Source organism: Bombus pascuorum, chromosome 9 (assembly GCF_905332965.1).
Source record: "Bombus pascuorum chromosome 9, iyBomPasc1.1, whole genome shotgun sequence".
In the NCBI taxonomy this organism is placed as follows: Eukaryota; Metazoa; Arthropoda; class Insecta; order Hymenoptera; family Apidae; genus Bombus; species Bombus pascuorum.
In genome coordinates this window covers 7,311,975-7,338,129 of record NC_083496.1, presented here as the reverse complement: position 1 = coordinate 7,338,129, position 26,155 = coordinate 7,311,975, and the positions used below count along the sequence as shown (strand labels likewise).

Sequence of the window (26,155 nt, the reverse complement as noted above, 5' to 3'; positions counted from 1 at the left end):
GAAAGGGAGTAGATACTTCTTCAACTCTTCGATTGTCGTAGCTCAGATCGCATGATGCAATTTGACGAAATTTCTTAAGTATCGCTTTTATTGAAACGAAACAAGTTTCAGAGATTTAAATATCTCGTTTGTTATTTTTATTGCCGGTTAATTTAACGTCCTTCGTAAATTTCAACGAACAGCGATAAAAATGAACGAGCTAATAGAAAGATGCGTTCGTACGATGTCGATGTTGATAGACTTGATGAAACCATATATTACGAAGGAAATCGTGTCTGAAGAATATCAAGAATTTGTAATATTAATGGAAACCTAACGATATAATTTTTCTGTGAAATGATCGAGTAAATTACAAAAATTATCATGTATAGAGTGGTCGATTTTATTTCCTAAATACGAATTGCTGGTTAACTACTTGTTGGATAAAGATACGTTCAGACAAGAATTTAATGATCTCAAGGGAGACATAATCTGGCGTAATTACTTTTTCTATAAATAGACGCGCAAAGGTCGTACGAAGGTGACATACATTCCCTTAAATGGAATCATATGATTTTTAATGCATGATCCATCTTGAAATTCTCCATAAAAAATTATTAGTCTATTCATGTCGAAAAGCCATTAGTATCGCGGATATTTTAACTTTTATTTCGTGAAATCTATCGTGTAAAATACAAGGGAACACGTAAGGTACGATTTTGTATTTGTTTCCCTTGTTTCTTTATGCGATAAGTTCTACAAAATAAAAGTTAAAGTACCTACTAGTCAAATATTTTTTTGACACGAATGGGGATAATAATTTTGTATAGAGAATGTCAAAGCAGATCGTCTGGTAGATTAAAAATTACATTATTCCATTTAAGAAAATGCGTATCACCCTCGTATGACTTCTGCGCGTCTATTTACAGAAAATCTAATTACACCTAGTTAAATCCCTCTCGAAACCATTCAATTCCTGTCTCAACATATATCTCGCATGTACAAATTAATTTCGGTGCAGTTGACGCGTATACTCGTCATTGCTTGATCTTACCTGCACATCCCGTAAGGTATTTTTGAAACTAAACTTCGCTATTAATAAGTTAACCGATACAATGTTGCGATATTGCGATAAAATGTTACGATATTAATTAATACGAAGTAAGGTAGATTGTATCACAGTTCATATTGCAACGATGTTATGGTTTTGAACGTTCATGTCACGATCGCAATGAGGTATAGCGTCTTCCGATAAATTAGCGTTAATTTCTGTTTATATGTTCGCGGTATAGGCTTTCATTCGAGTCCAATAGAAATAGATTAATGGAGTTCTCGAAGCCGGATTTCCTCCTTACGCACGAGATAACATCGGATTAAACCTCGGTCGATCGATTTCCATTTCTCCTTCGCGTCAACGCTCGTGACTTGCTCGTTTCGATTCGGCCGGAGATCGAAATTGCCTGCCGGCATTTATTGTAAATTAATCTCGGGCAAACTCCACGATTACAAATTACTATGCATTTCCACGTAATGCTTCAATGCAGCACACTGTTCGCTGTAAAACGCTTCGAGGAGGAAGACGCTCGCGAGGGGGCAGAATCACTTCTGTATTACAAAATATCATTACATGATGGCATGAGCGCAAGTTATGAGTTTCGTTTATAAATTTCCTCGTAGCGGTATCTCATTTATTCGCGTATTCGCTCGCACTGTGCTGAATGTACGATTTTTGCCTTTCCTACGAATATTATTTACGTATTCATATATATCAATGTCCATAAATATGCCAGGACACGTTTGGAGGAATGAGATACACCCGTCAAATTATTGCGAAATTATTAAAATTCTTTTGAAATTCATTACCATCTTTGGATCTTTGAATCGTATCGTAATAAAAATCATATTCTTATTCTTATTTCTCATAATTATTCTTAGTAATATTAAGTGTTCTCTTCCTTTAAATCTGCCGTATTCCTGGTTTCCACTATCTTGATTAATTTTGCACACTGTATCATTACATTTTCTTATATTTTCTACGTATATCGTTATTTAATTGTATGTAAATGTTACTACAAGTTAGATTGAGATTTTAGGCTATTGAATTTTGTTTACACTTTTTCCAATGGGATTTCAATTAAAAGAGATAACTAAAGAAAGAAGACTGTAGTTAACAAATAAGGCATACGCATACGTTAGATAAGACAATTTTTTTATATTCATATATCGCCTGTGCATTTTATGTAACACATGTTCTATTTCTTTCAACGTATTCTTCGCACTGTAAATAAATTATAATTATAACAGCAGAACCGTACGAGACAATTGCGTCAAAGTTACTTTCAAACGAAAGAAAGAACATCGCTCGTCCTGCTGCTACGTCCATTAAGGCATCTGTCCATTGCAAATGCAAAGCACAACGTAACATAAAGCGATACTTTTACGGTATTCGTAAACATTTGCAAATAGCCGAACGGGAAATGTGTAAACGAGATCCTGTTTAATCAACTATGTATGTATGCTTCGTGCTTATTAAGTCTGGATTATTTGTTTGGATTATTTGCATATTGATTGATAATTCTTATAAAAGAAATTACCACCATTTATAATTAAATATTTTTCCCCGTTGACAACTATTTTTAAGTTTTTGTACAGTTGTACACGAAGGGACATAAATTAGATATTTCGACAAAAAACATATAGTTTCATCGTTCAAGGTAAACTACTGTTGCATTTCTGTGAGAATTGCAATTCAATTCCTCTGTTCGTAATAAAAATAGAAAAAAATGTGATCAAGAGTAATATCTTCGATATTTCTAAGTTGATCTTTCATTGCGTAAAATATCTCGTACAATATTACATACTATATCAAGTACAGTTATTTATCCGACGAAATGTAAATGTAATGTAATCGTATAGCAGAAAAGAAAGACGCATATTTTATACGTTCTAAATTTAAATGCTGTCCTGTCTCTGTGCTTTCTTTTTCTCAAATAAACACAGTTTGCACATACGTGTACACGCACATATCGATGTCTTTTACACCATGAGATAGCTACACAGCCATCGAACAAACTCAGTCATGCTCCGTTTACTTCGGGTCAACAAGGAGGCCACCATATGTAAGTAGAACTGTCTGTTTCTTACGTCGCGTGCACACTATATTTGCTTTTCTATAGCTATATTTAATAAATAATTTCATTTAACTCTTCGTTGTGATATACCTTTCTACAAGAAAAAAGACTGCAAGTATCTTGTCTATTATATATTCGTGTAATAAAAATGAATATTCACGTTTAAACGTGCAATTCTGTTTACTGCAACACTGCGTGTTGCTTGTTGTGGATTTGCTTCATAGTATACATTATGTTTGTATGTATATATAATATTTGTAATCTATACTTTGAAATAATTTATTTTAAAATATACGTTGAAATAATTTTTCTCTTTATTTCATGAATTTAATGCGATGTAAGAGATATTTCAAAAAGTATATATATCTACGTATATAATAAATAATGAAAGAAAAAAAGAAGAATTTTCTTAACATATTAATTACTCCTAAACAAAGAAAAATGGAATAAAATATTATCAATGAAGTTCAACGTAAGACCACGCTAAAAAGGAAGTTGTTCTTCATGTTAGTCACGCGTTTGACGTATATATATTCATCAGTGATATGTGAAGATCTTACACGAATGTCTAGCAATCGGAAAGTAAAGACAATGGCCTCCGCTCGTGCACTGCTCTCTTCCGGAGACAGGGTTAACAGCCTTTGCCACTAGTTCATCCTTTTATGATCATACACGCGTATTCTATTCGATATGCACAAGTAGCGGAAAACACGTTTGTTCAGTAGAGCAAAATTTTAAATAACGCAGTTCATCGTAGTTCACCGTGTCTACGCGCATTCTGATACACGGGATACCCTTTGTTACATGTTCATTCACAAAAGAATTACATTTACAGTTAGTCATGGAATAGTCAACGTTTGTTAACTAGATGGTAAAGTTATTAAACTAAATTTAACTGAAATCTACATTCAAAGTGGAGCGAAAAGCGAATGACCTCTTAATTAAACCTTATCGTTTTTATCTCTATAGATTAATATCTTAAGGTTATAACTTTTTTAAGACTTTTTAGCAAATTACCAAGAAGCCAGTGGATAGCAACGCAACAAGTAGTCAAGGGGAATAGCGTTTAGATAAAAACATTAAACGAAGATTTCTAATCGTTTGCGATCGGACGACGATACGTTTGCAGTTTAACCGTAATCATCGTGTAACATTTTATACCGCGTTATCGAGAATTTTTTTCCCATTACAAAACATGCAACTAGTTGCGAAAAGAATTTATGTTGGTAAATACTTAAACTAATAAAAACATCTTTTTGCTCATATTTTGTCACACTACACATAAATTAGCTTCTACTTACGTACAATTGCGTTATCATTTTCTAGGCAATAGATATATAAGTTTTACAAAAAGAGAAATATAAAAGTAGAGACATCGTCGCATGTGAAGTAGAAGTAGAAGTACATGTGGATATTATGTCGTCCGAAAAGTTTCTTTCGTTTCATAAGGAAATAGTGGACACACTACATTTTCCGTTTTTAATTACTTTATCGAATTACGTATGATCCATTTTGTTCTATCAAGATAAAGATTACAATGTTCGACAGATTTCATGTTTGTATAAAGATTCGTTGTTGTAAAAGGCGTGTCTGTAAAAGAAAGACACTTTTCGGACAATCTAATATAAAGGATTGAGTAACGAAATACTGATCGTAAGACTAAGAATACCAAAATAAAGGGAAAGGAGAAAAGCAAAAGCAATTACATATAAAAGAGATAGTATTTGATATAACAACAAGTTGGCCAAACATTCGCTAAACTGAACGCCGTTCAAGGCCTACAAAGTTCCCGATACCTTATTGAGCGGTACAGTTACTTAAGTAGGCGATCTTCTAATCATTCTGACCTCTATAAACAGACAATGGTAAACCAGCTATGATTCAGAACCAAACCAGTTCAGAATCAGAAATTCCTTTGCAAAGATATACCTATATATAAAAGAAATAGGCAAAGCCAGCAATGAACAATATTCTATATAGTAACCTTAACAATTGTTACAGCATATGTAGCTAATAACATTGCTTTCGCGTGTGATTGTCGCGTCGAGCAGGCTAGCCAGTCGTAAAAGGTAAAGCGGGAGAATTTGCGACTGAGAGAGAGAGAGAGAGAGACGGAGATAGAGACAGGAAGAAAGTCGATGTTTCCTTTCTCGATAGCGAGAATTCAAACCGGTCGCCCATCGCGTTTCCAAGTTTTTGCTTGCAAGCATTCGCCGTGACCAACGGTTCATCGACGAACACGGGGCTAAACGGGTCATCTCCATTTGTCTTCACCTCGTAGCTTTTAAATTCGTCTGTATGTCTCGGATAGAAATCATTTTTCTCCGGTATGACGATAATTACCAGCGACAAAGTCGTTCGAACAGCAACGAATTTGTTGCAGGATTTTCGCCCATGAAGCTATAGAGCTCCTCTTTTTATCTAAGTCGATAAATCCTTCGAAGGGAAGTAAAATCGATGGTAGTGAAATCCTAGGAAATCTGTTAGCACCGTTTAACGAGGAGCAATAAATCTGACTGGGCAAGTCGAGGAATATTTTTTTGGTCGTGAGCTAGACTTTCTGGAAATGAATACAGCGAATGTGTGAGTAACGTTCGAAGGCGGAGGAAATATATTCTTCGTTCGAATGGAGTATGTAGGAACCTAACGTTTTATTTTTTATTCGTCATCCAATGATATATGTTAACAGATAATTATGATATACCTACTTTGATATACGTGTTACTCAACGAAATTCGTTTAAAAGCTTTTCCCATCGTTTAAAACTAGCTGAGACTCGAAGCTTCGTGAACAACATTTCTGATTTAATTCCACCGTTCGTAAAAAGATCCGCTCGATTGCCATTAAACTCAATTCCAATCGGTAGCACATCCAGACCAGTGTTAATTACCTAACTCGATGGATGAAAGAAACGCGATGCAACTTCGCCTTACGGGACTTCTCCATCTCGTATTTTCGTAGAAACGAAACGTATGTGTGTGTGTGTGTGTGTTTGTTTCAACACGTACATATAAAAGTTTTCTTCTCCACAGTTAACTTCGAAACTCATTCCTCATCAGACGCTTGAAGAATTAAATCCATTGAAAATATTAATCGAATTATTATCTTACATCGTAATTTTATTTCAACGCTACGATCTTAGCACACGGTTTCTGTCCAAACTATTGCCTCTGTATTCTTTTTCGTGAGTAGGTTAGCCACACGAGCACCACGGTGGCATTCGACTATTTACTTGCCCATTGACACACTTCGCAGGTGTGGCGTAATGTGGACTCGACGAACGCTCCAACTGCTGCATCGATTTCACGGTATTTCAAACTTCAATATGAAATTCATAAGATCGCGTGAAGGAGGGGCAAGATGTTCCATTAGCGTCAAACGAATGCTACATTCGGATAAAAATTATGGCTGAGGAATGAGTTTCGAACGTTGATGTAATAATTCTGCATGGTGTAAATGTAATTGGAAGCAGTGAATAATCGGTCTAGCGTAGCTTATTTTTCATACGTATATAAGCCAATAAATGTACGTTTATCAGTATGAAATGCATTCTCGAGTATATATATCTCCAGATATTACGTACTTTTACAGAGTTGTAATTTAATTAACGACAAATATATAGGTTCTTGTGTCTGGTTTTATATCTTTTACGATATTACGAAGCTAAGATTTTACTGGAAATACAAATAGCTTTCGATAAAAGTACTGATTATCGTGAAAGGTATATGTTAGATCGAAACATGTAATAAGCAAAATGAGAAAACAACGTATGAGATGGAGAAAGAGCATCGGTAAAGATAATTGTAGCGAGAAATGGTAAAAGAAGATTAAAGATAATCGATACGTAACGTGTAAAATAGAAACTCGAGACTACTTGTTAACTTTTCTATCGCATCTTCCATACTATTCGATGAATCAACGTGTTTTGCTAAGGAATTCGTATCTTCTCGAATAATATATTTCGTAATTTTTGAAGTTTTGTATTCGCATTTATGTGGTATCTACATTATTCATTAATCGATTTGTAAAATCTAAAATCTTGTAATTCCATCTCCGTAAATAGTCATCGTCGAATCTAGTGTTTTAAAGAGAAAGTCGTACATTTGCATTTTTCGTCAATATCGGAATCTTTATTTGTCGAGTAACGTTACCTACCGATTAAATAACCCAATACCATTTATTAAAATTTTCTGAGTGACTAACGGTTGCTGTCGAAAGTCTACGCCAGATTCAAACAGGATCTTCACGATAAAATGGATGACGGTCCAACAAAGAAATTCACGAGCCACTCTGAACGATTTAAAACGATTGAATATTCTTGAAGCTGTGGAATCTCGATACGTTTACAAATATTCTTCAAGCAAACCATTAGTCGTGAATTTAGTCTTTCTTTCTGCTGATACAGATAATTTTGATAATTTTAGCTTTGACTATCTATGTAGCGTAAAAGTTTCTTTCTCCAAAGAAAGTTCCCGAGGAATTACATCCATCGAATGGCTGACACAGGTACAAGGCATGAAAAGAGAAACGATCGCGGATGAAAAACACTTTGATTGATAGGGGAGATTATCTAACTGAAAAAGGTAATAGAAAATGGCAACTAACGATACCAATTAGTCATTGTATTTATACAGATCAATTAAGTTTAATAATATTTTGAATCACTCGAGTCCAAAGAACTGCTATCGCAAATAATTTACGCGTATTATACTATGCTTGGCATCGAGCATTATCGAGATACACGTTCGTCGAAAAAATTATTCGAATAAAATTTTTAGTTTACCTGTTACTTACTTTTGTTGCTTTATCTTAAATAACGCTGTATGGATGATAATGTGTTCGAAAAACTCGTTATTTTATTTGATTTCACCAGCAAAATATACAGATATTTATCTGCGGCACATGGAGTTTCTACTCCAAAATTTTCGATGCGTTGCTTTAGATACATTCGTTTTCATACGTCTTAACTTTCCCGTTGCTTCGGTGTTTCGCAGCGTTTCAGTATCCAGTTGTTTCCAAGGTGAACATTTTACGGTAATAGATGTATTTCTTATAGAAGAAAGACAATTATCTATTAGCGTTCCATCGGATGCATTTTCAACTTTGACGCAACCGTGATAACAGTTCGATTATTTTTTTATTCGAACGCCACAAGATGAATAGTTCTCCGATGCGGTGAAACGCGAGGACATCGAAACAAAAGTGGGAACAAGTCAACCTTCGCAACTTTCAAGGAGTGAAGGTTCAGATTAGCGGTATATTAATACCAGATATAATTCTCATTCCTTCGTACACGTATCGTATGCTTAATCCAAACTCGAAAATAAAAGCTTCTCGTGTTCCATGTCACACATACTTTTTGACTTGTCAAGGTTTAAGCATATCGAACAAACATATAGCACCATGTACACCGTTCCATTCGCTTTATGTTTACGACAAGTTACAAAAACGGTGCAATTTTTAATAGAATCTTCCAATTTGCGTTTAAGTGCAGGTTAAAGCTGTTTCTGTTTAATACGAAAAAAGTATGCGCATGATTATCGAAATGCTCTATACAATCGTAATATAATGTACATGTACAAATAGAAATAGGAAAGAGAACGTTACATTAGCAGAGTACTTTGTACAAGTGAATTGATTGATATCTCGTAAAAGAAGTGCCGTTAATCTTGCATTAATAAATAATAAATTGTACGCAGTAGAAATAGAAAATTAAAATTTGTACTATACAATACGTTTTTGTGATTCAGCGTTCGTAGCAACACGCGTATCGATTTTAACGAGCTTTATATATTTTCCTATTTTTCTTCGCGAGTATAGCTGGTGACGATTAAATCTCTCACTTGCTTCGTACCACGTTTCGGGAAATGCTTATCGTAAGAAAAAAGATGCGATTCGTCATTTTCATCACGCGCTGCCGTTCTCTCGTTGTGACTCGTTGATCGGGCAAGCTGCTTTAACAGGACGCTTCGCTATTACCATGCTGCTGCAAAGCGGAGTACACACAATACACGCTGTATTATCCGTTTCCAACACAGTCGCGCATAGAATCACAAAAGGTTACTAGGTTTCACATTGCGTAATTATGTCGTCGCTCGTTCCTCCAGGAACTCGCTCTGTTCACCGTGTCTAAATTTTTGTTCGAGTTCGATTGAAACGAACGAGCGGAGTCTCTGGCTTCTTGCAGAGAATTTTCCACAAAGGTGAACGCTTCACAGAAATACCACGGCCACCGGTAAACAGATGTATTATTCATGCCAAAGATCAAACGTTAAGCATTAAACGTTAATAATTTATCTTTTCCACGGTTAAAGAGGAATTGAATAGAACGGTGTGAAAACAGAGAAAACGGAGTTCACTTTCACGTGGAAATGGATCTCATACTTATTTTTTACAACGTGCGCGTTTTTTCTGTTTCCTTCTTTTAATATTCATTGACAAATATTCGTGGAACGTACGGTGTATGATTTCGATGACGATGCTATTTCGTTGCTCGTTTTGAATTGAGAAATCGTTGCTTCAAAACAGTTTTTGATCCAACGAATGATAATAGTGTTTCGGGGTCATATGTTCCACGTGATCAGCTTCTGAAAGTAGCCAGACAGACGGTCATTTTTTTCGCGTACTCGCATGATATATCCAATCCTTGCGACTCTGGGAAACCTGTTTCGTCGACCTTTAAACGATAATTGCCGTTTATTGCAATTTTCGTTCGAGCTTCCAGCACCGATGGATCGTTCGTCAAATATGGAACGAAATTTTATCATTCGCTTACATCGAGCAATACCAATTTCGATTAGGATACGACGCCTATAAATACTTCTTGCAATAGCAAAAAACTTTATTTACTTATGAAATTTTGTTTACGTCTGATCTATTGACCGAATAAACTGATCTTCTGTCCATTAGATCTGAACGCGAACATCTATTGCCACGGATGAAAGCGAGGAGAATCAAGAAACTCCTGTTGTGTGAAATCTCGTTACACGAGCTGTTCGGATAGACGAAGTTGTACTATACAATTTAACAAAATTTCAGTCTAACTTTTATAATCCTAAAGTTATATTGGGTTGGCAACTAATTGATTACGGGTTTTATCATTAGGTGGTATTGACAAAATCCGCAATCACTTAGTTGCCAAATCAATATAACTTTAGGACGATAGAATACCTTGGCTTATCAACGAATTTACGTATATCTAAGATCTAAGATATTCGAGAAATAAAGAAATAAAACATAGCAGGTGGCTCTTTGTTCGCCGGAAAGTGAAAGAGAAAAGAAACCGAGTCAGAGGAGTGGAAATGATCGAAGAACACCGGAAACCACCGTCGAGACGAATTTCAAGCGTTCGTCGCGTGTTCGCGTTTCCGGGCGGAGAACGTTCGACCTCTTTCTTCTTTTGGCCACAGCTGTAACGTGTAATTACTCTCAATTCGGATTTTCACGTCCCTTTCGTGCCTGCTCGCCTCTCGAAACACGAGAAAGAGCGCGCGCACTCTCGCCAGAATTCGAATCCTCTTCCCACTGTGTTTACTTTCTACGAAAACAATCAGAGGGAATTTTACCGCGATGCTTTCACGATTGTCTCGCGTTCTCATTGTTCCGTGTACGTCAAATCCTATTGAGTTAACACCGCGCTGTCCGCAGCAAACTAACGGCAAGCTTTTTAACTTCTTTGCGCCTTTCCGTGTGAAGACAATTATCGTGCGCGCATCTTGCTCTGCTTGATCCATGACAACTTTATGGGATCTTTCGATCCCTCTCGTCTGTATACGTGCAAATCGACTCGCGTTATACGCGAGAAATGCATCGTATATACGCGCAAGTATTCCGCTATTTGTTTGCCACAGACGTCTAACGTTTCGTAAGTCTATCCCCTGTGATTTTTGACTAGAACTGTATTTCCTTCGTCTCTCGTTTCTGCGGTCGAGAATCAGAAGAATCAACGGACTAGGATGACGCAACTGGCGGTTACTCATCTTGAATTCTATCGTCTTATGGTAGAAAGACCGTTATAAATTTTCTAAACTATACGTTTTCTAAGCTCCTTGATAAACAGTAATCTGAACTACAGAAAAATTCATCGTCAACATAGTTGCGCATTTTTGCCTTATCTTATCGCTGTCGATGAATATTACGAAGCATATTGCAAAGAGATATATCGTGAGAAATAGAAGCATTGTTATAGCTAGCTTATCGTAGAAATAATTTTTTCTATTACTAAATATATGCCATACGTGTAACTGGATATTGCACGCTACACTCGCAATAGTAACAAGTGTACAGGAACAAAAACAAAGCCACAAATATCGTGTAACGTTAAAATAGTATCTGAAAGAAATTTAGAAAAAAGATATATAAACCAGGAAATCTTTTATGAATCTAAATTATACGGCACGGTGAATATAATGTAAAGTTGCTTTAAGTTTTGTTAAATTAGAATTGTAAATAAATTGAACGCGTCGTGCATCGGAATAGCTTGGTCGATATTATTAACGAGCAAAATCGAAAGTATAATGCAAGAAGTATACTTAAATATATTTTAACACGAAAAGATACACGCATACGTTTTTAAAGATACACGATAACGTTCTACGCGAACCAGGCAAGAAAGTTGAATTATTCAAGCATTTCCATCGGAAAAGGTGCAATTATATTTTCTAACTATCTGGTTGCATCTGGTCGGCTAGTTCGTTAAGAGAATTAATTAAGTACATTTCCTTAAATAAATTAAACAATAAAGCACTGACGAAAGTAAGCTTTCTCCTCTATTTTCATCCTTATGGTTGCTTTATTCCTAAAGAGATATTCGATAACTCGAGTGGTTCTGAGGCGTAACCACGGTAGACATTTAATTTTAAGAAGAAAAACGACTGTAGACCTATGTAGAATGAAAGAAACCTTTCCTTTCGCTCGACTAACTTCGAGCGGTAAATCGTTCCGATCCAATAAATAGGAAAAGAATATCGCTGTGCATAATTTTTCCCATTCAAGCGAATCGGTTCTGCCAGCTCGGTCGATCGCTGTACCTCGATCTCATCGAAAATCCTTATCCCTCCAACGTGCAATTTCTCGTGTCACTTGTGACGAGTCGCCAGTCTTACTATTTGTGTCTACAAAGCGACACAAAAAATTCCTACGCTGTAAGGTAAATAATACTCAACGTACAATGAAACGAAATTATTCCGCATATTCTGTGTATTCTTCAATACGAACGTACAGAGTTTAAAAAAAAAAAAAAAAAGAATAAAACGAGTTTCAAAAAACGAGAGAATAAAAAATAACACGTGCGATAAGAATATCCATCAAAATGTCCTAACAGAAAGAGGTTCATCTCGTATTTGCTATTTTTTTTAGGTCAGTTTGTTTACCCAAAGGCTACTTATAACTTCGACTACGATTTACATACGGATACCTTTTCCAGAATACTAATGTACTGTATTCTTCGGAAGTACCAGTTCTTCGTCATGCACCTTTCGGTTGGACCTAAAAAATATGCAACCTTGGCTGCTTTCACGTGAATAAGAATCGACCACGGGAAAATCAGAGATTTCTACTCGAATACCGTATGCCTCGTACAGACGTGCAAGATAAACGCGTAGCTCGTAGACAGGTCGCCGAAGAACTGTTACGGCAACGTTTGTTCAAGCACGACGAAAAAACCCGAGCCAAAGGGGGTTAAGTTAAACCGTTGACACGTGATATTCCAGTTCGACCGCGACGCAATAGTATCCGAAATTAACAAGAACGATTCGACATGGTTTTCAAGTGGGAACACATAGTGTAGGTCTGAACGGGGAATTTATTCCTATCACGAATCCTGACGGCGGAGGTCAATCCACTTGGAGTCAGGATACTTACTCAAACTGGACTTACTGGATATCGTGGAATCGATGATACCGAAGGTTGTAGATACGATTCACGGAAACCGATCGCGAGATATTTCGTTAGTTATGGTCTCGAACGAAACAAATCGAACGAATCGAACTGCTCTGAATGTGCTATGGGAAACTGTTAACCGAAGGCCTAACAGTTCTTCGACCTTCTAAAACTGTCCAACTTGAGATGGTCGAGAAACGTTTGCGGTTCGATCTGATGGATCTTAAAACGTCGGAATTGCTTGGAGGTAAGCTGGAGCGGCAAATTGTTCGAGAATCGGCTAAGAAGTTAACTACTACCAAGGCAGACAAAAATTGCTTTCGTTTGATCTTTTTCTTTTTTTTTTCTTTTCTTTTTTTTCTTGTTCTTTATGCGTTATTAACGCTTAGGAGATCGAGAAGAATGTTGAGATTGCGTTGGTAACAGAGTAATAACGAATGGAAAATTTGCAGACGACCTCGTTAAATGTTCGTCGCGGATTCCAAGTCAATTCTCACACTACGACTAACACTAAACCGCCGTTCAAACGCGGTAATTTGTTTTAACCCGTTAACCCCTTATTCCTTTTACGATTACTAGATCGGTGGATTTACCAAAGGAAGAGCACTCGTTCGTCAGTTTTAATTGAATTGCTCGAGAAGGATTTATCGTATAAAATTCTATACATTATATATACATATAATTATATTTCTTGCACTTGCATATTTCATAGGATACTTAATAGTTGTACAATTATTTTCATTATGAAATATATTTTTGAATATGTTCTTTGGTAGGATAAAGCTCGCAGAAATGTTCCTTCGGCTTTTGAAAAACATCATATATCTTCTTGTATCTCTTTCTCTGGTATTTTATTTATCAGATGAAATTTCTAAGCAGTGACGTAAGATTTTTGTTTTGTTTTAAACAGCAGAATAAAATGACAAAATATATACAGCTATATATTCTTTGAGTAACCAATTCTACAATTGAGGAATAATAATTATTATAAAAAATGGTTTGGTTTCGGGATAATAGTAAACCAAGTTTGAAAAATACGGACATACGAGTAGCTACGTATCTTCCATTATGTCGTAAAGATTTGAATATGAGATATTACTATATATATATATATATGTAGTTGATGAAAAAAATAACAACTATTCTTTTTTAAGACAAACTGTAAATTTATATAATTTCAGTATTTTTATTGAATTTACGTCGATCATAAAAATGTTTCTAACACATGCATATTATGTACCGTGCAGGAAAACGTTGCATATTAAATAATCATAATAAGTCACTCTATGGCTTAAACGAAATATTCTTGACGCAGATGGGCTTATTACCAAAGAATTCGATAATTTTTCAGCGATTATGTAATTTGCGACAAATCTTACTTAATGTTACAAAACACTCCGGGACGTTCTTTTGAAATATCGCCACGAGCTGAATTACAACAATTATGTTTCGCGTGTTTGGTATATCCTCCTTTTCTATTAAAAATCTGGATAGAAGAAAATAACACTTGTAAGTACCGAGACAGGATCGATGAGTTAACAACTTCAATGAAGGTTCCTTCGTTTGTACTCACGTAATAGTACACGTGATCATTATCTATGATCTAAAGAAAAAAATAAAGGATATACAGAAAATCCGTAAACGCTTGAATACTGTTTTCCGCTTGGGAAAAGATTACTGCTGTTCCATCGCGTGAACCAGTATTAATAAATAAAAAGACATAGAGAAACCAGCACAACCTATTAAGCTACTTTGAATATCTAAAATAGAAAAATACACGTTGATATTACATCAGTATCTATCTACAGTCTTATTGAGGATAAAAATATACTTTGAACAACGTTATTTCCGAGAAATTGAAACATTAATTTTTTCCTATTCTAATATCAAAACAGTTATTTTTTATTTGTGCTCCTTTCTCGTTCAGTTTTCGTAGAATAAGAATTATTCAAGAAGAATTAATGGTAGGAAATTAATTAAGGTAGAAAAAATGACAAATTAATTAACTCAGTTTATAAATTTCAGATCGAATATCAATATCCTTCTGTGTTCCGTATACCTTCCCAAGACTAAATATTTGAAAAATGAAAAAATATATTTCTTTATGTATTTCACCTGGTTTTTCGATATTCCTTTTTGGGTTAAACTATAGTCGAAGCCACGTGATTCTACCTTGTTCGAAATACCAAAAGGTAGCAGTGAAACAAGCGACCGCGTTTCTCCGCGTTGAAGGAATGCATGCAAAATGACCGACATAAGAGTTTACTTATCACCTGAGCGTTAAAATGTAAAATTTCAGCACATTGTGTTGTTTCCTTCAGGCATTTTTAAAACGACGTTGTTATTATACTATAATATAATATTTCGTAATTATATAATAAAGTTAAAATACATTTTTAAAAGATATAAATGTTAAGTATTAATCGATACTTTTTAATAATCATTATTGCAATCGTTTTTACTTAACATCGACATAAAATTAAATCTAAAGTAGATATTTCATTTCTTCTTAGTCGACGTCGATCTTTACCATCAATTATTCATGCTGTGATGATGAAAGAATATTTTAGACACTTTTTCAACGTACAGACATTTAAAGGTCAATGGTCCATGGATTTGGTCACGTAAGTCAGTTATTAAGTAACGTTTGCAAATCAACACAAAAGCCACCAAAATTTGAAAAGATTCCTTTCTTAATTGTACTTTCTTCATGATGAACGCATCGTATAGTCAAGTATAGTGTAAGCAACAAGAGTAATTTCTACACAGTCATTTATTTTTTTTCTGTAAAGAATTTCAGTGTAATAAACGCAAACTACTTAGAAGGACAAAATTAATTTTTCTGCGCTTGAATAAGAGTTTGTAACCAACAAATTCTAAACATTCACACTATATAACGTTTTACAATAATTCCTATTTATATAAATATATAATTTATCTTTATTTTTATATCAATTTTATAGAAATTATTTATACTATTTAATTTAATTATTAAATTACATAAATTCATACATTATTTCTTGAAAAACTTTCCTATTTTCTTTAAAATCTCTCTTGGTAATCGCATAGTCGAGCGACTAGAGTCCTTCAAATGTTTCGACAATTAACCTCAAATCCTACTATATCTGCAATGAAACGTCCAAACAAACACTTGCAGTTTTTCAAGAATTAGGTTATAGTCTATATAGACAATCTAATTGTATGTAATAGTCATAATATTAATATGAATAATTTCATCAAATGGACTGTTTCTTTTCCTCTTATGTCATTTTTAGACATATTTTTTTATGCGTATCTGTCGTTCGCTTAGAACTAATTATTTTATCTATTGCATTATGTACAATGAGTTTATTTATTTATTTATTATTTATTCATTAGTAATAATAATGATAATAATAATGATAGTAATCGTAACAGTCGTCTTACAATATACTTGACATTTCTACGTCCTCTCAAAATGTCAGAATATTCTAGGAATTTTATATCTGTCATTTCCAACATCGATGAACTCTCCATATACTCATTTCCTGGCACGATCAACGACGAATCCTGCGTACATACGCGTTAAACGACAGAGATGCGAAACGAGACCACGAGGAAAGCAGCCGAGGCGAGAGATAAAAGCGGAAGCGGAGCGATAAGAAGAAGCTGGACTTACCGCGGCTGCCACCTAATCCGTTCACGATCGTATCCAGAGTGTCATGGCACAACGATACAACAATATAATCAGCCGCGCACACTGGCGAACCGGCTTGAAAAAGAAACCACCGTCGAAAAAACTTTGAAAACAGAACTTCACTGACAGTTTATTTCCACACTGTTTTGCGTATATGTACTCTAAAGGACAGACAGCTGCGGTCCGCGGTTACATGTCGCAATGTCGCACTGGGCCTAAAATTCGCAGGTTAGCTCCGATTGACTGGCGGACCTCGATCGCCGAGTGGCAATCGAACGAAATCGATTCACCTCGAAATCGAATGGATCAAGACTACATATGAAACGAAGCGAGCATGCCGAACATCGCCGGCCAAGTGAGAGGCTAGCGGCACTACCGATCAACCAATGTGACGTCAGAGTGCCTCCTCTCTTTTTGCCATTCCATGGCGAACGCCGCGAGAAAGGTGCCTGTACAACTTCGTATTCCCTTCTCTTCTGTCCTTGTTTGCGAGGAGCACCGAGGAAACCTTAAGGATACCTCGCTGCCAGCGAATATTTTCATCGAAATTCTTTGGACGAATTACCTTTACAGCCATACTCGATAGGGATCATCCGCGAAATAATACCTCGAAGAGAGAATCCTATATACCGGTGGCAAACAGGCGGAAAACATGAACGATGGTTAAAACGTTTGTCGAATCGACTAGTGAATTGCACGAGGCTTTTGGTCAAGCGTGAAAACGTGAAATTGGTACACTTAAATGGTCCACTGACCAGTGCTGGAAATGGAGGAGATTGACAATGAGACTGAAAAATTGAATAAGGCAACTCTAGAAATATCCCATCGAACTGTATAATTGTGTTTTAATATAATCGATAATCGTTTTTCAAATTTATATAACTTTTATATTCCTTGTACATATCACGAAGAGTATTATATTACATGAAATGTGAAGCTAATTTCGGTCATATGTTATGTAGAAAGGAAGGTAATGTTAGTTTTAGTAATTGAAGAAAATTGCAGTTTTGCTTTTCCCTCGTTATCCGTTCAATAAACTTGTCGCGCGTATGTATTTTATATAGCCGATGAAGTTTTAGACACAAACTAGTTGATGAAGTGTATTCAAGCGTTACTATATCAGATTGGTTGAGTAACAGACATTTTTTTTAGTTTTTTAAGATATACTAGCTTAAATGTTAAAGCGCAAGAATACTGTTGCCAACGGAGTGTATTTATTTATCTTGACAAAATTAAAAATATTACTTACAGCGTTACTCAAAACAGTTCATCCTCATAAATTTTCAAAACATGACATTTTTCAAAAGATTATAATTATTAATTCTCACAGATTTCATTATACAATGAAATTAAATAAATAATGAATAAGGAAGAAAATTAAAGGCGTTTCACATTTTTTTAAAATTATGGCGGATGTAAAACTTGTCGAATGTATTTAAAAATCCGTAAATAACAGTCTCTCAGATATACGTGGTTTTTGTAAACTGTATATCGATGTAGATGTCATTATTTACGTAGAAATTGACTTTCACTGAATAAAGCTACTTTTTAGGTAACAATCATATAGTTAAAGTGAACCAAGACCAATGTTACGCTTGGTTCACTGAGCCATTCAATTACGTACGGGAAAAAAGAGATACATACATATAGAGAATATAGCAGACGTCTGATTATCCGCAACGAATGTGAAATAGATCTTATAGATACATAAAATTACGAATTTTTCAGGGCAAGGTGAAAAAACTACAGGTGTCCATTGAACAGCTGCAAAAATATCAGTATATATACAGTCATAAAATTGCATATTTATTTCCTTCCCTTCCCCAGAAAACGCCGAACGAACGTATACATATATCGACTAAAGAGAAAGATATCCTTTTTAATTTAAATATAACTGTTTTTTTATAATTTATACATACCATAATATACAATAATGTGATTCTGATTGAAAAATATTTTTCAACACAACGTAATAATAATAACATGAATGTAAAGTTTCGAAAATGACTTACCTTATTGATAAATAAAAAATTCCTTTACTTTAAAAAAATGATCGGCACTAATATAATTTGCTAAATTGCCAAACCTTTTATAATTACCAATGTCCATAAAAATTCAAATAATTTACTTCACAAACATATTCAGAAGTGAAAAATAAATTAAAAATACGTTAAATGACATTTATACTTGCAGAATTTACCAACAACTGTTAAGGAAGGGAGTCTGTGCTTCTACAACGCTATTCTCTCATTTAGGTCAAATACCATCCTACAGGAATCTCTCGTAACTTGACCTATTTTTGCTGCACGTTCTAGTTGCCCTTCGGTACACCAGATGTAGCAGCCATCAGGGCTGAATAACGCTTGAAACGTGACATTTCCAAACGAGCCGGGCATGATCTTGTTTTTCTTGAAAAGGTTTGGTCATGTCACCCGTTACATGACACCTTATGCGCTCCTCGAGCACGGCGCAAAGCGAAGACCAAGCACTTTCACGTGGAGGCCGCGTTAGTAAATATCATGGCCATATTTTCTATCTGCTCGTCTTTATCTCGCCTGTTCTTTGCCGCGAGAAGCACGCCTATCTCTTTCTGCTTCGCAATAATCGAGTGTGGGTCATTACACGTTCTTGTCTCCTTATTTATTCGTCGTCGACGCCGCCACTTGTCGAAAACATGTCGCGCTAACCAAATCCTCCGATTTTCCATCGTAAACGTTCCTCCGGCTGCAATCTGCACGGTGTATCGCGTTCCACTGCCTCAATTATCGCGCTCGATTACATAAAACTCTGCTATAATTTTCGTGTCACGGTCCCATTTTCGGATAATTCTTTTGAATCTCCTCGTTGTCATCGTGAGATATTAATACACAAAATAAAGAAGCAAGCAAAGATACACAACAAAGATACGAACCGTTTCGGTACTAATTGTTTTCCATGCCACGTATCAACTTATGGCCATGTACAGCCGTCTGTCAGCGATGCGAAATTGTGGCCGTTTCTTCAATTTAAACGTTTTGTTAATCGTCGTTCCTTCCAAATGCTTGCGCAAATAACGATACTCTAAATGAGAACTGTCGGGATTTTAGAAAAATTGTCCCAATTGCGAGCCATCTGATTCAAAGTTTCCGTAAAGATACGCATATACGTTTAATGCGAAATAATTAGTACGCTAATGGCTTAACACCGACGAAGTGTTTAGCTCTTGTCACTAAAACGGCGAATATTTGTTCAATTTCGTAGCTTTACGATCGTAGTAAAAGGAATGGAATCTAAATAATGATTCGTTTTGAGGTGGACATGTTAGTAATTGTCCCTTAGTGCGTTAGCTGGTATAGTTGCGAGTGACAATGCGCTACTGTGAAGGCCGAGTTATGGCGAAACAGGTTCTCTGCTGCGGGTGTAGATGGCGCTGAGGGATTTATTTTAAACTGTATTTTTTTTTCATTTAAGAATCGTGAAAGAAAAATCGGACTTCGGTCGTCAGGATTTGAACCCGGGTGTCGCGAACGTTCGTAACCTAAGACGTTAACCACTGCTTTTTTTTATAACGTTTATTGACCAAGAAGATGAGTATTACATGCATGTTATTCACAATAAACAATAAATTTCGGTTGTGGGGTGGTTTAGGCAAATGTACCGATACGTGACATAACCATACAATATTATGTGTGTCGGAATTACATTTTTTTTAGCGTTATAATTTATAATTGAATTTAAGTCGCTGTAGAGTGGTACTTATATACGATATTGTTTTTTCTTCCTATCTCTGTCCTGAAAACCTGGTCGCAAAAACAGGACAAGCGTTAACCACTGCGCTGCCGTCGTCCGATGCTAGTTAGTGTCGTCCGGTGGTATTTTGCTGTCGAGCGCCGCCACAGTTTCAACTGTTAAATATTATAATGACCGCTTTAATTTCAATATTTTATATATTTTTACATATCATGAGCACGTAAGCATCCATAAATAGTAGGCAACAGCAACGGAATTTTTACAAGCGTCTATCATGTATACATGTGTTCATAGGTCAAGAGAATGGGTTCTGACGAATGTATATAGACATTCGTAGGGTCGTAACAATGAAAGATGAATATCATCGAGAGCGAATCGTCGCGACGGCAGGGGCAAGTCCTAATTCGAAACTCGGACGAGTTTCACCGGTGGAAATTCAACGAATCCTTACAGTTTCTAACGCTTCGCGCATCTTCTACGAAAAGCAACGTCAATCGCCATGGAATTATCGCGAGGTGCGGAAGCAAGCCGAGTTTACGATCGCGACTTTTTCTTCGGTTTTATAGCGTGGCATCCGAGTCTCGGTCAGTGGACTGGAGCCATCACGAGAGTAGAAGGAATCCTGCCAAGGAGAACGAGAAAATTTTCCCCCAGCATCCGCGATCCTCTGTTCCCTATTTCCGATCTAATATGCTATCCACGAGAAGAACGATCGCGTACAACAAGCGAATATTTTTTATCAGATCGGCAAACAAATTCCTTCGTAATCTACGATACCTTAAACGTACTCGTGGCAGAATGATCGACAGTTCCTTCGGTATCTTGCACGCTGGTATTCGCGTTACGTTAACGCTGCATTAAAGTGACGTAACATTTATGCAAGTTATTTGTCAGAATGATATTTTTAGTTACGAAGCGTTCGCTCGTGAAACGTCGACCTTTCCAGTCAGGACGAACGCTTTGTAAACTACCGACATTAATCATCGCGCGTACAGGCTGTTTCAAAATAGCAAGCGAGAATCGGCGATGAATCGGTCGATCTGTCAGTTGGTACGTTCAATAGATTTCAAGCAAATTACTCAATGAATTAATTTGGACACTTTATCGAGTTTAACGAATGCTTTCTATTTAGCGAATGCAACGTTTCATATTTTTATGACAATTCATAATAATGTTATGATCTTTCTCCAGTCTCGTCAAGTACACAGCGGAATTTAATACGAATTACTGAAAATTTGTTATGAACTGTTTTGAATAATTTAAAATATGTTCCTAGAAGAAAGTGGTTGCCTGCCACAGCCACCTTTGTTCAAAGCAAGCATTCGAAGTGAAAACCGTTCGTTCCGATAAATTCGAACGTACCTTCTCACGATTTTTTCTCATTATTTTCTTCGCTCTCTATTGCCAAGAATGCAAAGGAAATTAATCGGCAAGCAGATATATTTATTCCATGGTCGCGTATTAGTTATCGAGACACTGAACTCTTAAGATAATTAATATTAGGTTGGAAACTAAGTAAATGCGGATTTAGTTAATACCACTATTTTTTTTCCGAGAAGAGGGGAAATGCTATTACGCATATCCAGTAATGGGTTATAGGTTATGTAGGAATCGGTAGGCGGAGTAAGCCATACCCAACCCCTCTGGCAGGGAGTAAAATCCTCTACTTACATATTTATAACGATTTTATAATTAAAAAAATAACTGCATATTCTAGAAATATTTGTTATTTCAATTCTTACATTAAACGCAACAATTTTGTCACATTTCTGCAGTATCTGTCAATAATTATTTCTTTTTAAATAAATCATAACAGACGTGAATAGAAACTAGTTTTACGTAGTATCTGTTTTATAATAAATATATATATATATATATATATATTATAAATATATATATAATATATATATATATATATGAGATGGATTAAACGTGTAGGTTTGTTTGATAAAGAAACGAACGGATGAATTTGTAATAATCAGTTATATTAAAATCAGTACAAACACAAGAGATAGTGTATCCCAGTTATAATCGTCGTTCGCTTAACGCTACTATGCCTATCGGAAACATAATAACAATAATATCCTAGGGAATTTACTATTTATATATTTATATTGGCGGACGTTGCCATGAAAAGTTAACCTTCTTATGTAACTCCGGCTGGAGATTACGAAAAACGGTAATAACAATGTGTTCTCAATTCATTTGCCTTTAGACTTTGTAAACCAAAACAATCGTTAATATTCAAAGGTACAATAATACGATTCTCCTCAGATTTGAATTTTCCGTTTCCATTTGAACTTTTTTCGATATATAAAAAATAGCCACTTTTTGTTCTTTGTATCGATATTCAAAGTTTATATTGGAAAGGTGTCTGTGATCAAAATTCGTATACTATTGTTCGTATATATTCGTACACTTGTATAATAATTTATATAAGTAAAAATAATTTATATGTATTTATAGGAAAGTATTTGTCAAGTGTACGATAACAAAGCTATAAATGGAAGAACAGATTTCGTTTCAAAATGAACTTTCTTGGGGACTACACACAGTTAAAGTGCAAACGACTTTCATTACCGAAGTCCTTCCTTAAGATATTTACTATACAGCAGTAATTATATTTGACATTGCATGCAGTCTTATAGTCTTACAAATATACTTTTATACAGGTATCGTTAATTCATTTGTCACTATAGTTCCTTCGTCACTTACATTTAGCTACGGTATACTCAATCCCTTAATAAAGATTTTCACTTCATTATCCTAACTCATAAATCAATCTTATTTATTATAAGGGTTGCTGTATCGAACAATACGTCTACTTATTCTAAATTTCCTCAAAGATTTAACAATCGCCAATATTTCCAGCTTATACCTACTATTAGATTCCTTTGTTTCAATCGTTTTCCTGTTATTCCCAGGCTCGCATTTTGAGAAGCCCCGCGAGAATTACTCAATTAAAAAATATCGATTTTGATTAACTTTTTACAGAATGATAATACTATTAACAAATGCAAGACATTATTTTAGTAGCGATGATTTAGTTTGAAGGAGTGACAAAAATCATCAAAGTTCAGTGTAACTCCATAAAGTCCTCATATCCTGAAAACTATTAGATTGAAAGTTTCTTTCGTTTTATGAGGAAATAATAGACGCACAGCGTTTTTTGTTTTATATTATTTTTTCGAATTACGTACGATTCATTTCGTTCTGTTGAGATAAACACCGCGACACTTCACAGACTTGGTTTCACGTTTATATGAAATTCGCAACAAGATACAGAGTAAGAATAGAAACACACCCGAACCAGCTGGCAGCTGAAACGTGCAACACAACGAACATCGCAGGAAGACTAAAAAGGAAACACCCAATAGACCTCATAAAAGATATAACTTAGAAAAAACGAAGCTGGCAAACGAAATGTCCATAAGGACAAATTGTAAAATAACCAAAATAAAATAAAAAAAAAAAAAAAAACGTTTATATGAAGGTGCACTGTTGTAAAAAACACGTTTACGAAAAGAAGGCACTTTTCGAACAACCTTTATATACTTTAGATAAAAATTCAGGCGCTTTCAGAGAAATGTACTCTTTAGAGAAATTAAACTACATCAATAGCTTTTTACAAAAGTCATACATGATCGCAGATTTTGTACTTTCATTGAATTTTTTGCCTCTTGAAGGCGAATTATGCATGTGAAAAAATATTACTTGGATTTGTTTAAAAAACTGCTTATAAAGCTGTATTATATGTAACAGCATTTGTAAGTAAATAATTCCTCGTAAAATTTAACTGTAGAAGTTGAATGTGTATTCAACCCCTGCAGAAGCTCACGCCGGTCTTGGGTGAACTTTTCAAATGCGCTTACCTTCTCATTGTCTCCTCATAACAGGTAATATTTTTCATAGCCCCCTATAAATTTACGCTAATACCTAGTTAAGGTTCGAGAAAACTCTGAACCTTCTTTGCATTTTTAGGCGTTGCTAATCGTCTAAAAGACTTTCTTCTGAATCGTCTGACTAATTTCATTTTCTTCTTCATGCACGCACTTTACCGTCTTTTACGATATGCCTTAAAATCCCAACATAATATTACATTGTTCCTTTTCAAAAATTTGCAGGAATGTTTGTTAAGAGATTTCTGGGATACGTTTGATAAATTGCACAGACTAAAGGAAACCTTCAGGAATTTATATATTCATATTCAGGTACAATAAATCAGCTGTATTTTAAATTTTCTTCATTTACATAGAAAATTTTGCTAAGTCGAAAGTGGAGAAAATCTTTGCGCCTTGTAGCTTGTCTAATCCATCTTCCACCGGAGATTGCACGATATTTCGCAATTTTTTTCTTTATTTTACGATAGTCTACGCACCGGATCATTTCTATTTTTAACTACAACTATCGGACTCGCATATTTGGACAAGAAAGTACTTGACTTTCGACATCGAAATTACTTGATAATTCTGCGATCCCTCAAACGATCGTTTCTAAGCGTTGTACACTTATCATCGACGCTAAACTGCCGCTGACATTTGCAGAGTCTGCATTCGTCGCGTAAGTTCAACTTCGCAACGCACTAGTTCAAGTTCGCGTTGCATAAGTTACGTATCGCGGTTCATTCCCGCAATCTCTAGCATTGCGCACTCCCATTATATTTTAGTGTATATATTATACAACATTGTACAATGTACAATGTTTATTTCAAAGGGAATAGGCTTCTCGTTTTATCAAGCTCGCTGCGACTTCGATACTTAAACGACATAATCCGTGCAAATGAAATGTGTCACTATCCGTGTAAATTATATTTCTCATATCTGGAATATTTAAATTTCTGTTTCTTAAAACGTATGAATTCCTTAATTATTACAGACATAATATATGACACTATTATTTCGATTTTGATTATTATTTAGTTATGGTCATAGGTATAATGTTAATGGATATACGCAATCCTAGATTTTACAATATTAGTTTCATAGAATCTTAGAGTCGAGTCACCGATATTCGGCGTATTCGTGGCATCTCCAAATGTTTTTTTTTTTTTATTAGTTTATTTTGGTTTTTACAATTTGTCCTGAAGGATATTTGGTAAAGTGTTATATCTCATTGGTAATAATAAAATAAATATAGCATGAGGGTGGCTACCCCCAGCGGGGTGCCAGCTTCGTGTTTGCTACGTTATATCTTTTATGTCTCCAAATGTGGCAGTCAAATAAGAATGACTCACTGTGGGCGTTTAATATCGAATTTTAATACGTTACTGACCACGAATAGCCCGCTAAACCTATGTCACATCGATTTAGTAAAACACTTATTTTCTAGCTTGGTAAAAAAATTCGAAAGAAACGAACAACGTTCCAGCATATAAAAATATTCCACGTGTCTTGTATAATATTTCTTTTACATAATAACGTTCAAAATTACGTTCAAAAATTCATTTACTTTAATAACGAATATTCAAATGCTTCTGTTATCTAAATTTAATGTAACTTGAAAAAAGGAAGCGTAATAGCTATTTATCAGATTTACGAATCGAACGATCTTTCGAAGGAATTGCGGAAAGTTAAAAGACGAAAGAAGTAAAAGAAAGAGCTATCAAATACTGTTTACATTTTCGACGACAACGAACTCGAAATAGCAAAGTCAACCTGTTTTTATTAAAATGGCCATTGTCGATTAAAGAGAATTCATCCGTTTTTGCGGTCAACGTATGTTTTCTCGCGTTTCACAGCACTTCGTTCTTTTCCACGTAGCA

General features: G+C 35.2%; 1 protein-coding gene across 4 annotated transcripts in view; it reads right to left on the bottom strand.

The window, feature by feature from the left end:
* Positions 1-21,936, bottom strand: part of LOC132910601 (uncharacterized) — a 50,984-nt gene extending 29,048 nt beyond the window's left edge. For 3 of the 4 annotated variants that reach the window (XR_009658797.1, XM_060966388.1, XM_060966391.1), the window contains exon 1: positions 16,648-17,041. The gene's annotated coding sequence lies outside the window, so the exon portion shown is untranslated. Of the gene's footprint in view, positions 1-16,647; positions 17,042-21,756 lie in introns of those variants that run through there. The other variant, XM_060966389.1, reaches the window with a different exon arrangement.
* Positions 21,937-26,155: the final 4,219 nt, after the last annotated feature.